This window comes from Macaca mulatta, chromosome 7, assembly GCF_049350105.2.
Source record: "Macaca mulatta isolate MMU2019108-1 chromosome 7, T2T-MMU8v2.0, whole genome shotgun sequence".
Classification (NCBI taxonomy): domain Eukaryota; kingdom Metazoa; phylum Chordata; class Mammalia; order Primates; family Cercopithecidae; genus Macaca; species Macaca mulatta.
In genome coordinates, this window is record NC_133412.1 from 9654766 (window position 1) to 9667526 (window position 12761).

General features: G+C 47.7%; 1 long non-coding RNA gene across 1 annotated transcript; it reads right to left on the reverse strand.

Moving 5' to 3' along the window:
* Positions 1-895: 895 nt before the first annotated feature.
* On the reverse strand, positions 896-12189 carry LOC114679355 (uncharacterized). The gene is made up of 3 exons (XR_013395485.1): positions 12074-12189; positions 11369-11473; positions 896-1766 (listed from the first exon to the last, which is right to left on the reverse strand). It is a non-coding gene; the product is annotated as an uncharacterized LOC114679355 (long non-coding RNA).
* Between the last annotated feature and the right edge of the window lie 572 nt (positions 12190-12761).

A 12761-nucleotide genomic window follows, 5' to 3' on the forward strand; every position in this document is an offset into this window, starting at 1 on the left:
GCATCACTGCACTCCAGCCTGGGTGACAGAGCGAGAATCTGTCTCAAAAAAAAAAAAAAAAAAAAAAGAAAGTGGACAGTCACAAGTTAAAGATGTATACTGGGCCGGGCGCGGTGGCTCACGCCTGTAATCCCAGCACTTTGGGAGGCCGAGGCGGGCGGATCACAAGGTCAGGAGATCGAGACCATGGTGAAACCCCGTCTCTACTAAAAATACAAAAAATTAGCCGGGCGCGGTGGCGGGCGCCTGTAGTCCCAGCTACTCAGGAGGCTGAGGCAGGAGAATGGCGTAAACCCAGGAGGCGGAGCTTGCAGTGAGCCGAGATCGCGCCACTGCACTCCAGCCTGGGCGACAGAGCGAGACTCCGTCTCAAAAAAAAAAAAAAAAAAAAAAGATGTATACTGGGCCAGGCGCGGTGGCTCACAAGGTCAGGAGATCAAGACTATCCTGGCTAACACGGTGAAGCTCCATCTCTACTAAACATACAAAAAATTAGCCGGGAGTGGTGGTGGGCACCTGTATTCCCAGCTACTGGGAGGCTGAGGCAGGAGAATTGCATGAACCCAGGAGGTGGAGCTTGCAGTGAGCCAAGATTGCACCACCGCACTCCAGCCTGGGCGACAAAGCGAGACTCATTCTCCAAAAAAAAAAATAAATAAATAACAAAAGGCCTACACATTATTGATCCATTCCACTCCTAGGTATAGACACAAAGAATTAAAAGCAGAGACTCAAGAAGACACTTGTAAACCAATGTTCATAGCAGCATTACTCACAACAGTCAAGAGATGAAAGCAACCTGAGTGGCCACTGAAGGGATAACATGTGGCTTACATATATAAAGGACTACTATTGAGCCTTTAAAAGGAAGAAAATTTTGACACATGCGGATGAACCCCAAAGACCTAAGAAGTTCAAGAACCCAGTCACAACAGGACAAATAGTGGATGATTCCCCTTACAGGAGACACCTTGAGTAATCAAATTCTGAGACAAAAGTAGAACGGCGTTTGCTTGGGGGCAGCAAGGAGTTAGTGTTTCATGGATACAGAGTTTCAGTCCGAGAAAATGCAAAAGTTCTAGAGATGGATGGTGGTGATGGCTGGGGAACAATGTGAATATACTTCATGCCGATGAACTGTACACATAAAAATGTTTAAAACGGTAAGTTTTATGGTATGTATATTTTACCACAATATTTAATTTTTTTAAATTACATTTTAAAAAATTGTTACCAGGCGGGGCGCAATGGCTCACGCCTGTAATCTCAGCACTTCGGGAGGCCTAGGCAGGCAGATCACGAGGTCAGGAGATCGAGACCATCCTGGCTAACACGGTGAAACCCCGTCTCTACTAAAAATACAAAAAAATTAGCCGGGTGTGGTGGCAGGTACCTGCAGTCCCAGCTACTCGGGAGGCTGAGGGAGGAGAATCCCTTGAACCTGGGAGGTGGAGCTTGCAGTGAGCCGACATTGCGCCACTGCACTCCAGCCTGGGCGACAGAGTTAGACTCTGCCTCAAAAACAAAACAAAACAAAACAATTGTTACCAAAAATACTAATAATCCATCCAAGTTATTTAGATAAGGAGCGTCATATTAAGCTTTCCTAAGTGTCAAAATGCAGAAGATTCTCTGGTCGCTTGCCCCATAACCAGCTGTGCAGAATTGACTTGCGCTGTATACAGGTGCAGGAGTTTCTTCTTCATCATTTTTCTCTTTGTCATCCAGATCTTCTTTCTTTGTTCCACTTTGTTCCACACTATCATCTGCAAAAATAAAAAATTTTTAATCTGTAACCGCTTTTCACAATGTCATACCATTAGTCAGTCTCTGCAAATGTCCCTCCCCGAAAAGTTACAACACACATCATTAACTGAATGTCTTAAAAATAAAATACATCAATCATATCTGTTACAGATCCAGTACAATTTTCATAAAGAAACCAACATATCGGCCGGGAGCGGTGGCTCGTGCCTGTAATCCCAGCACTTTGGGCAGCTGAGGCGGGTGGATCACGAGGTCAGGAGATCGAGACCATCCTGGCTAACATGGTGAAACCCCGTCTCTACTAAAAATACAAAAAATTAGCTGGGCATGGTGGCGGGAGCCTGCAGTCCCAGGCACTCAGGAGGCTGAGGCAGGACAATGGTGTGAACCTGGGAGGTGGAGCTTGCAATGAGCTGAGATTGTGCCACCGCACTCCAGCCTGGGTGACAGAGCGAGACTCTGTCTCAAAAAAAAAGAAACCAATATATCAAATTACTTAAAGCATGTCTTCCAAAATGTTATTTCATTAACTCCCTAGTAGATTTCACAACTGAGAAACTTAGTCTTTGATATTCACCTACTTCAATTTCACACCAATTGCTTTATCCAGTGTGGCCCAATGCTTGTGTATCCATGGGGAAAGGGAGGGTGTAGAACAGGAGTATAAATCAAAAATCTTTTAACTCCTTAGGAGGCCCTACTCCACTGCCAACTGAGAAGCACTGCTATGCAGGGGCGCTATCAGTGAGAGCATAACTCAAGAGCACTGGGACACAAAGGAAAAGCTGAGAACAATGACTTTAGGCCACTGACAATGTGAAGTTTCTGTCAAAACAACTGCCGTGAAACTCCTTACATAGCCAAGAGGAGAGAGAAGTAACCTTAATCTTGACATGTAAACACGTTCCATCACACAAGGCTGTTACTAACCATCTAAACAACATAATTAGAAAAATGTATCTAAATCGGTGGAAGATATGATATCCCATCCAGATTACAAATAATGAGTGTCTAAAAATCTCTAAGGAAACAGTTCCTCTGTTTACAACACTTCTGACACCAAATGGATGGACTTTTGCACCAGGCAATTCTCCAGTTCTCTGGGACACCCAGCTATGTGTCCCACAGTGCAATTCAATTCTGAAACTAACTACCTAGAATTAGCACAGACCCCACTGGTTAATAACAGGAGAGAAAAGGTACAATGCTGAAAAAAATATCCAAAGAACTAATGGCTGAAAACTTTCTAAGTTCAGCAAACGACATAAACCGAGGCAGATGGAAGAATCTGTGCAAAGCCCACACATCATAAATCCAAAGGAAGCCATGACTATGCACATCGTAATCAGCTGCTAAACACTAAGGACAAAAACCTTTTGAAAGTGCCACAGAAAGTAGATATAGAAGAAGGTATTGTGTGGCCTGAAATTAAGGCTAAATATTACGTGCTGCCTTGACGTTGGTAAAATCAAGAAGGCCTCAAATAGCCTAACCACAAGGTCTCCTCCGAGCTCTGCTCCCACGGATAAGGTTCCAAAGCCAAACAACCCTCCTTATCACAGAGAGCCGACCCCAACCTGCTCATCCCTGCCGGCCCAGAAGTATTCAAACAAGCCAATCACGTCTTCCCATGGAAGCAAGGTCATCTCACTCTCTTCTTACTACAAAATGTGCCTCCCACAGCCCCTGGTGGCTCACTCTGTTCCCAAGTGCAGCCCCCGTGTGGCATGCGGTGTCCCCCACCTCCAGGGCTGTGAGCACGCGTGACTAATAAACTGCTATTTCATCTGTCCAGTGTCGGCGTCCTATGTTCAGCCATCCCATATCCCTAGGGCAGGAATCTTCTGGGGTTATAAACAGAACTTTAATCAACCTCTCCTTGGTTATTTTACTGGTTCCATGATACAGCTTTTTCGCGCAAAAGATCTGAACAGAGACTTCACAGAGGATACAAGAGTGGCAAAGAAGAACATGATACTCAGCATCGTTAGCCATTATGGAAATGCAAATTTAAACCACAATGAGATCCCACTAGACTTGTTAGAATGGCTCAACTAAAAATCACCGATAACACCAAGAGCTAACTAAGACACAGGGCAACAGAAACATGACAGATTGCCAGTGGGAATGCAAACTAAATCAGCCACTTTGAAATGAAAACAGTTCAGCACACGACCCAACTTTCCCACCACTAGGTTTCTATCCGAGGGAAATGGAAACTACATTCACACGACATCTGTAGAGAAACGCTCATAGCAGGAATACAATCGCGATAGAAAAATGGCGACAACCACAAGGTCCTACAATAGCAGAATGGATAAACACAACGTGGTACATCCAAATGATGAAACACTATTCAGCAATAAAAAGAACTGTTAATACACAGAACAGCAGAGAAATCTCAAACATATAACTAGAAGTAAATGAAGATGGTTTCAAAACATTACTTAAAATACAGTTCCACTTACATGACATTCTCAAAAAGAATACCCTATCCTGATGGAGAACAGATCAGTGGTTGCCAGGGTACGAGGCCAGGGAACATGTGATAAAAAGGAGCAGCACAAGGGAGGTTTTGGGGTGATGAAACTTCTCCATCCTGATGATGGTGGGGGTTACATGAATCTATAGAGGTCAAAATTTACTGAACTAGATACCACAATAAAATAAATTTTATATAACTTTTTTAATTAAAAAAATGTTGGCTAGGTGCAGTGGCTCACATCTGTAAACCCAGCACTTTGGGAGGCCAAGGAAGGCGGATCACAAGGTCAGGAGTTCAAGACTAGCCTGGCCAACATGGTGAAACCCCGTCTCTACTAAAAATACAAAAGTTAGCCAGGCGTGGTGGCTCACGCCTGTAATACCAGCTACTCGGGAGGCTGAGGAAGGAGAATTGCTTGAACCTGGAAGGCGGAGGTTGCAGTGAGCTGAGATCACGCCACCGCACTCCAGCCTAGGCGACAAGGCGAGACTGTATCTCAAAAAAAAAAAAAAAAAAAAACGTTAATGGTTCTCATTAATATTAAAGTTTCAAAGAAATTCAACAAACATGTATTTAACATTCAGCATATCCTCAAAGCACTTTTATACTAAAGTAAAAAGGTAACTTCTAAAAAATCTTTAGAAAAACCTATCACACACATATAACTAATCGATGCAAATCAGGCTTTGGAAAGGGTCAGAGAAAATATCTAGGTCAGGGGCTGGGCGCGGTGGCTCACGCCTGTAATCCCAGCACTTTGGGAGGCCGAGGCGGGCGGATCACTTGAGGTCAGGAGTTCAAGATCTAAATGGTGAAACCCTGTCTTCCAAAAATTAGCTGGGCGTGGTGGCAGGCACCTGTAATCCCAGCTACTTGGGAGGCTGAGGTAGAAGAACCACTTGAACCTGGGAGGTGGAGGTTGCAGTGAGCCAAGATTGTGCCACTGCACTGCAGCCTGGACCGTTGAGTGAGACTTCATCTCGAAGAAAAAAAAAAAGAGAAAGAAAACATCTAGGTCCAGGGAGGACAGCTGGAAGATAGTCTGGTGGAATCATGCCAGAGCGGGGAGCGGGGTCTGGAGGGCTGGAGTACGGTGTGTCCCCACCCTAGTAAGGAACTAGGAAACGCATCCGGGGTGAAGCAAGAGCAGAGCCCCATTCTGCACCAGGTGAGCATTTCTCCTGATCTGAGCAACTACATACAAATTTAATATGTCTCGCGTAGCCTGTTATTTTCCTCAGCAACATGGAAAATGAGAGAACAAACAATTCAGAAGGTTAAGACATGAAATACATTTAATTCAGAAATCCTTCACAGAAAGGTAGGAAATAAATGGGGGAAAAAAGCAGCTAATGAAAAGTGAAAATGGGCCAGGTGCGGTGGCTCACACCTGTAATCCCAGCACTTTGGGAGGCCGAGGTGGACGGATCACTTGAGGTCAGGAGTTCGAGATCAGCCTGGCCAACCTGGTGAAACCCCATCTCTGCTAAGAATATAAAAATTGGCCAGGCGTGGTGGCAGCCACCTGTAAATCCCAGCAACTCAGGAGGCTGAGGCAGGAGAATTGCTTGAACCCGGGAGGCGGAGGTTACAGTGAGCTGGAATCTCGCCACAATACTCCATGCACTCCAGCCTGTGCAACAGAACAAGACTCCATCTCAAAAAAAAAAAAGAAAAAAAAAGTGAAACCTAACATGTCCTACACAAAGCATCTGGCCTGACAAGAAAACATGACCCTTTTCAATCTTCACAACCAACCTGGAAGCAGGCAGGCTTTGCTGTCTCCAGTTTACCAAGGTAGACACCTCAGGGCCCAGAATAGAAAGTAGAACCCAGCCAGGAACACAGCTCGGCTGAGAACACAGGTGCTGGCTCTAAATGCCTGACTGCCCTGTGTGTGTGTGTGTGTGTGTGTGTGTGTGTGTGGTCACTAACCACAGTGTGTGTGTGTGTGTGTGTGTGTGTGTGTGTGGTCACTAACCACAGTGTGTGTGTGTGTGTGTGTGTGTGTGTGTGTGGTCACTAACCACAGCTCAGGGGCCAAACCCAGCCCACAGCCTCTTCATGTATGGTCTGAAAGAAAGTATTTTACTTTTGTTCTTTTGAGACACAGTCTTGGCTCACCACAACCTCCTCCTCCGAGGTTCAAGTGATTCTCCCAGGTTCAAGTGATTCTCATGCCTCAGCCTCCAAGTAGCTGAGATTACAGGCATGCACCACCATGCCTGGCTAATTTTTTGTTTTTAGTAGAGATAGGATTTCACCATGTTGGCCAGGCTGGTCTCGAACTTCTGACCTCAGGTGATCCGCCTGCCTCGGCCTCCCAAAGTGCTGGGATTATAGGTGTGACCTACCACGCCCGGCCACCGTATTTTATGTTTTAATGATTCAAAAATAATCAAAAGAAAAACAGTATTTTGTGGCCGGGCGCGGTGGCTCAAGCCTGTAATCCCAGCACTTTGAGAGGCCGAGACGGGCGGATCACGAGGTCAGGAGATCGAGACCATCCTGGCTGACACGGTGAAACCCCGTCTCTACTAAAAAATACAAAAAACTAGCCGGGCGAGGTGGCGGGCGCCTGTAGTCCCAGCTACTTGGGAGGCTGAGGCAGGAGAATGGCGTGAACCTGGGAGGCGGAGCTTGCAGTGAGCTGAGATCCGGCCACTGCACTCCAGCCTGGGTGGCAGAGCGAGACTCCGTCTCAAAAAAAAAAAAAAAAAAAAAAAAAAGAAAAACAGTATTTTGTGACTTGCAAACATTCTGTGAACTTCATCTTTTGGTGTCCATAAATAAAGTTTACAGAATGAACTTCCCCTGCCCACAGACATAGTATATCTGTGGCTGCTTTGGCACTACAGCTGCAAGGGCCCATGGCTATGACAGAGACCATATGGTCCACTGAGAGCTTAAAATATTTACTATTTGGCCCTTTAGAGAAAGCATGTCACCCCTATCCTACATCTGGCTATAAACTTTACAAATAAAAAAATGCAAAATTCTTTAAACTCAGTACACTGGAACACTGGTCATCTCCCTTCTTCAAGATGAAAAGCTTCGACAGTCACCACGAAGCAGACAAGAACCCCAAGTACACCTCAAGTGTTATTCTCAGGAGCATAAATTAGAACACTTTACAACAGCAAAAGCAGGATGAAGTCATTGAAGGCCATGAAAACAAGCATGCACCAGCAGCTCAAACACCACACTATATCAGCTTCAATATTTGTCTACTCTTCCTTTCACTACTGTAGGGTTCAAAGTATATATAGAGAAAATTGAACGCACATTGCCCAAAAACATTGCTTATAGAATGCTGGAGAGAAGGGAAGGAAGACCTCCCACTGGCCAGGTGTGGTGGTCACGCCTGTAATCCCAGCACTTTGAGAGGTCAATGCAGGAGGATCACTTGAACCTAGGAGTTCTAGACTAGCCTGGCCAACACGGCAAAACCCCATCTCTACTAAAAATACAAAATTAGACTTGGCGCAGTACCTCACATCTGTAATCCTAGCACTCTGGGAGGCTGAGGTGAGAGGATCACTTGAGGTCAGGAGTTTGCAACCAGCCTGGCCAACATGGTGATACCTCGTCTCTACTAAAAATGTGGCTCACACCTGTAATCCCAGCACTTTGGGAGGCTGAGGTGGGTGGATCACGAGGTCAGGAGTTCAAGACCAGCCTGACCAACATGGTGACACCCTGTCTCTATGACAAAGTCAAAAATTAGCCGGGAGTGCTGGCGCGCGCCTGTAATCCCAGCTACTCAGGAGGCTGAGGCAGAGAATCGCTTGAACCTGGGAGGTGGAGGTTAGTGGTGGCGGGTACCTGTCATGCCAGCTACTCGGGAGGCTGAGGCAGGAGAATTGCTTGAACCCGGGAGGCAGAAGTTGCAGTGAGCCGAGATCACACCACTGCACTTCAGCCTGGGCGACAGAGCGAGACTCCATCTCAAAAAAAAAAAAAAAAAAAAAAAATTAGCCAGGTGTGGTGGCAGACACCTATAATCCCAGCTACTTGGGAGGTTGAGGCAGAATCCCTTGAACTCGGGAGGCAGAGGTTGCAGTGAGCCAAGACAGCACCACTGCACTCCAGCCTGGGCAACAGAGCAAGACCCTGTCTCAGAAAATAAAATAAAATATTCATAGTCTGAAAAATGGAATTTGAGGCCAGGCACGGTGGTTCACACCTGTCATCCCAGCACTTTGGGAGGCCAAGGTGGGTGGATCACCAGGTCAGGAGTTCAAGACCAGCCTGGCCAACATAGTGAAACCCCATCTCTACTAAAAATACAAAAATTAGCCGGGCATGGTGGCAGGCGTCTATAGTCCCAGCTACTTGGGAGGCTGAGGCAGGAGAATCATTTGTACTCGGGAGGCAGAGGTTGCAGTGAGCTGAGATGGCACCACTGCATTCCAGCCTGGGCAACACAGTGAGATTCTGTCTCAAACAAAAAAGAATGGAATTTGATATGTATAAATCTACAAATAATTTCTAATAATAAAAAACACACAACATTCCACACTAAAAATAAAAACATTTACTGAATGCCAAAAAAAACTCCCTACAAACCCTAATCATTTGGGATCTATGTAAAGAATAATTATACTCTGCTTTCTAACCATGATTTTTACAAGAACAAAGGACAAAAAAAAATCATCAAACATGGGCCGGGCGTGGAAGCTCACGTCTGTAATCCCAGCACTTTGGGAGGCCGAGGTGGGCGGATCATGAGGTCGGGAGTTCAAGACCAGCCTGGCCAATATGGTGAAAGTCGGTCTCTACTAAAAATACAAACATTAGGGCCAGGCGCGGTGGCTCACACCTGTAATCCCAGCACTTTGGGAGGCCAAGACAGGTGGATCACAAGGTCAGGAGGTCGAGACCATCTTGGCTAACACAGTGAAACCCCGTCTCCACTAAAAATACAAAAAATTAGCCGTGTGTGGTGGCAGGCGCCTGTAGTCCCAGCTACTTGGGGGGCTGAGGCAGGAGAATGGCGTGAACCCGGGAGGCGGAGCTTGCAGTGAGCTGAGATGGTGACACTGCACTCCAGCCTGGGCGACAGAGCGAGACTCCACCTCAAAAAAAAGAAAAAAAATTAGCTGGGCGAGGTGGAGGACACCTGGAATCCCAGCTACTCAGGAGGCTGAGGCAGAGAACTGCTTGAACCCAAGAGGCAGACATTGCAGTGAGCCAGGATCAAGCCACTGCACTTCAGCCTGAGTGACAGAGTAAGACGCCCTCTCAAGAGGAAAAAACAACAACAAAAAAATTCATCAAATGTAATGAATAAAACATATACTTCGGATTTTTCCATGTACTTAACTTTTCTTTCAGTATCTTTTGCAACTGTTCTTTCACAGGAAACACTTTGGGAAACATTTTAATTCATTAACAAATCAGTATTTGAGGACTAGGAGGAAGAGGTGAAAAGTTTTAAAAATATAATGAATTAGGCCGGGCGCGGTGGCTCAAGCCTGTAATCCCAGCACTTTGGGAGGCCGAGACGGGCGAATCACGAGGTCAGGAGATCGAGACCATCCTGGTTAACACGGTGAAACCTCGTATCTACTAAAAAAATACAAAAAACTAGCCGGGCGAGGTGGCGGGCGCCTGTAGTCCCAGCTACTCGGGAGACTGAGGCAGGAGAATGGCGTAAACCTGGGAGGCAGAGCTTGCAGTGAGCTGAGATCCGGCCACTGTACTCCAACCTGGGCGGCAGAGCGAGACTCCGTCTCAAAAAAAAAAAAAAAAAAAAAAAATAATCAATTACTGACATGTGCAAAAAAAAAAAAAGAAAAAAAAAAAAGGTTTCTGGGCCGGGCGCGGTGGCTCAAGCCTGTAATCCCAGCAGTTTGGGAGGCCGAGACGGGCGGATCACGAGGTCAGGAGATCGAGACCATCCTGGCTAACACAGTGAAACCTCGTCTCTACTAAAAAATACAAAAAACGAGCCGGGCGAGGTGGCGGGCACCTGTAATCCCAGCTACTCGGGAGGCTGAGGCAGGAGAATGGCGTAGACCCGGGAGGCGGAGCTTGCAGTGAGCTGAGATCCGGCCACTGCGCTCCAGCCTGGGCGACAGAGCGAGACTCCGTCTCCAAAAAAAAAAAAAAAAAAAGGTTTCTGATTCCTGTCAGGGAAGGCACTGTCACATGGACACTGTTAGCCTCAGCATCCGGAGGTCCAGAAAGGGGAAATTTCAAGTCAGATAGAATTCTATATACACACCATTGATTTGGAACCTTCAGCCCTCAAGATCCTAACATCATGACCTCAGTTTCAACACAACTGTCCTTAGTCCTTGTATTGGTTACAAATACAAAACAAACAGCTCAACTGAACTCACTCTTGTCTCTCCAGAAACACAAACACAAGACCTCATAAAATGAGTGAGTTTCTCTCGGCCATAATTACCTGCAACTGACTTCTCCAATTTTCCCCTCCACAGTTAACTAAACAGCTCAAATACTATCAGTAACAAATAACAGTCATCATGATATGGTGAGGAGTGTGGCAGATTTCTTAGCCAGTAATAATAAATAGGAAAAAAATTTTGCCTATTAATAGATCTCAAGGGTAGTGCACTTGCAAGAAACTAATTAAAAGGCAGCCGTGCACAATCTACAAAAACAGCCATAAAGACTGCTACCTTTTTTTTTTTTTTTTTTTAGACGGAGTCTCGCGCTGTCGCCCAGGCTGGAGTGCAGTGGTGAGATCGTGGCTCACTGCAAGCTCCGCTGCCTCCCGTGTTCACTCCATTCTCCTGCCTCCGCCTCGCGAGTAGCTGGGACTACAGGCGCCTGCCACCACGCCCGGCTAATTTTTTTGTATTTTTAGTAGAGACGGGGTTTCACCGTGTTAGCCGGGATGGTCTCGATCTCCTCACCTCGTGATCCACCCGCCTTGGCCTCCCAAAGTGCTGGGATTACAGGCGTGAGTCCCCGCGCCCGGCCAAGACTGCTACATTTTAAGTTATAGGAGGAAATAAACCTGCTCCTCTAACATAGGAAGATACAACTAACTTCCCCTTACATGGCCTAAAAAAAACAGCCTTACACGAGAAATTTAAACATGGAAGCAGAAACACGCCAAGAAAAAGACATGGCAAACCCCACCTGTGTATATGTTTTCAACGGAACATTTGGAGTCAAGGCGAGCCTGGGCAGCCAAACAAACATTCAGAGGGCAGCTTTTCTCCAGCGTCCTCCCGGTTCTCAGGCCTGCAAGTAAACACACATGTTTAAGACCTAACGCTTTTTAATAATTTACAAAGACACTCCCGAAATGTTTAATGCAGAAAAAAGAGAAAGCAAGAGAGAACAGCAAGAGGGGAGAGAAGAGCTGGGGGACGGGAGTGAGGGCAGAGAGGGAAACAGGGAAGAGATGGAGGGGAAAGGGAGGTGGGGAAGGGAAAGCCGCCTTCCAAGGTAAGCAGGGTGGGCCGGGTTTCCACACCACGCTGGCGAGACCTTGAGAACAGACGGTCACAGGAGACCAAGTCACAATGTCATCTGCCCTCAAATGCAAAAGGTACACACACACGACAGGAAACCCACCGTTTTAACGGACACATGCAAGCAGCATTTACCTCACAGCACGGCGCGTGCGTGAAACAAATTACTCAAAACGATCGCCTGCAGAAAAACCCACAGCCACCAGCACTTAAGAGATGGAGAGAGGCCCGAGACTGCCCCGCGGGCTATCCGCGCAGGCCCCGGTGCGGCCGCCGCGCCCACCCCTGCCTCCCAGGCCCGGCCGCCCGCCAGCCCCGCGCCCGCACCGCCTCCGCCTCCCGCCGCCCCGGTGCCCCAGACCACGACCGGACAAGCAGAGCCGGGCCGCCTGGCCCCGCCGGCGTCTGGACACAGCCTCCAGCAGACGCCGGCTCAGCCCGGATCCCCGCGCCTCTAACTGCCCTAGCGGCGGGCCGAGGCGAGACTCCCGCGCCCCCCCGCGTACGGCCAATCGCAACGAGGCTGCTCTGCGGGCGCAGCCAATGGTGAAGACGAGCGCTTCGCAGTCCTCCGGGCTCTCCCGCTTCCCGCAATCCCGCTCATCTTCCTACTTGGAGCTCACCTTCTGAGGCCAGGGTCAAGCGCGGGCGCCGGAAGGCGGGATTTCCGTCGCACTCACCCACGCCCCCACTCCCACGGGAGACTGCCCGGCCCGGAGCGCTCTTAATCACGCGGCGGGTGGTCGCGCTCACAGCAACTGGAGCTATCCAGGGCGCGGGTCGAGTGGCCAGAGCAGCTGCCCTGGGGATGAGAACGGATCTTTGTGTGGTTGGCTGGGGAGTGAAGTTTCCTCCTGTGTGCTCAACTGAATGCAGCAGAAGTCTTGGGCAGATTACGTGGAGCAGCTGTGGAACACTGTGCAGGGAATCCAAGAAGAAACAGACCTCCAGCGACCACAAAACACAATGGAAGAAATATGCAACAATATAGGCTGGGCATGGTGGCTCATGTCTGTAATTTTCAGGGCTTTGGGAGGCCGAAGTGGGAGGATCCC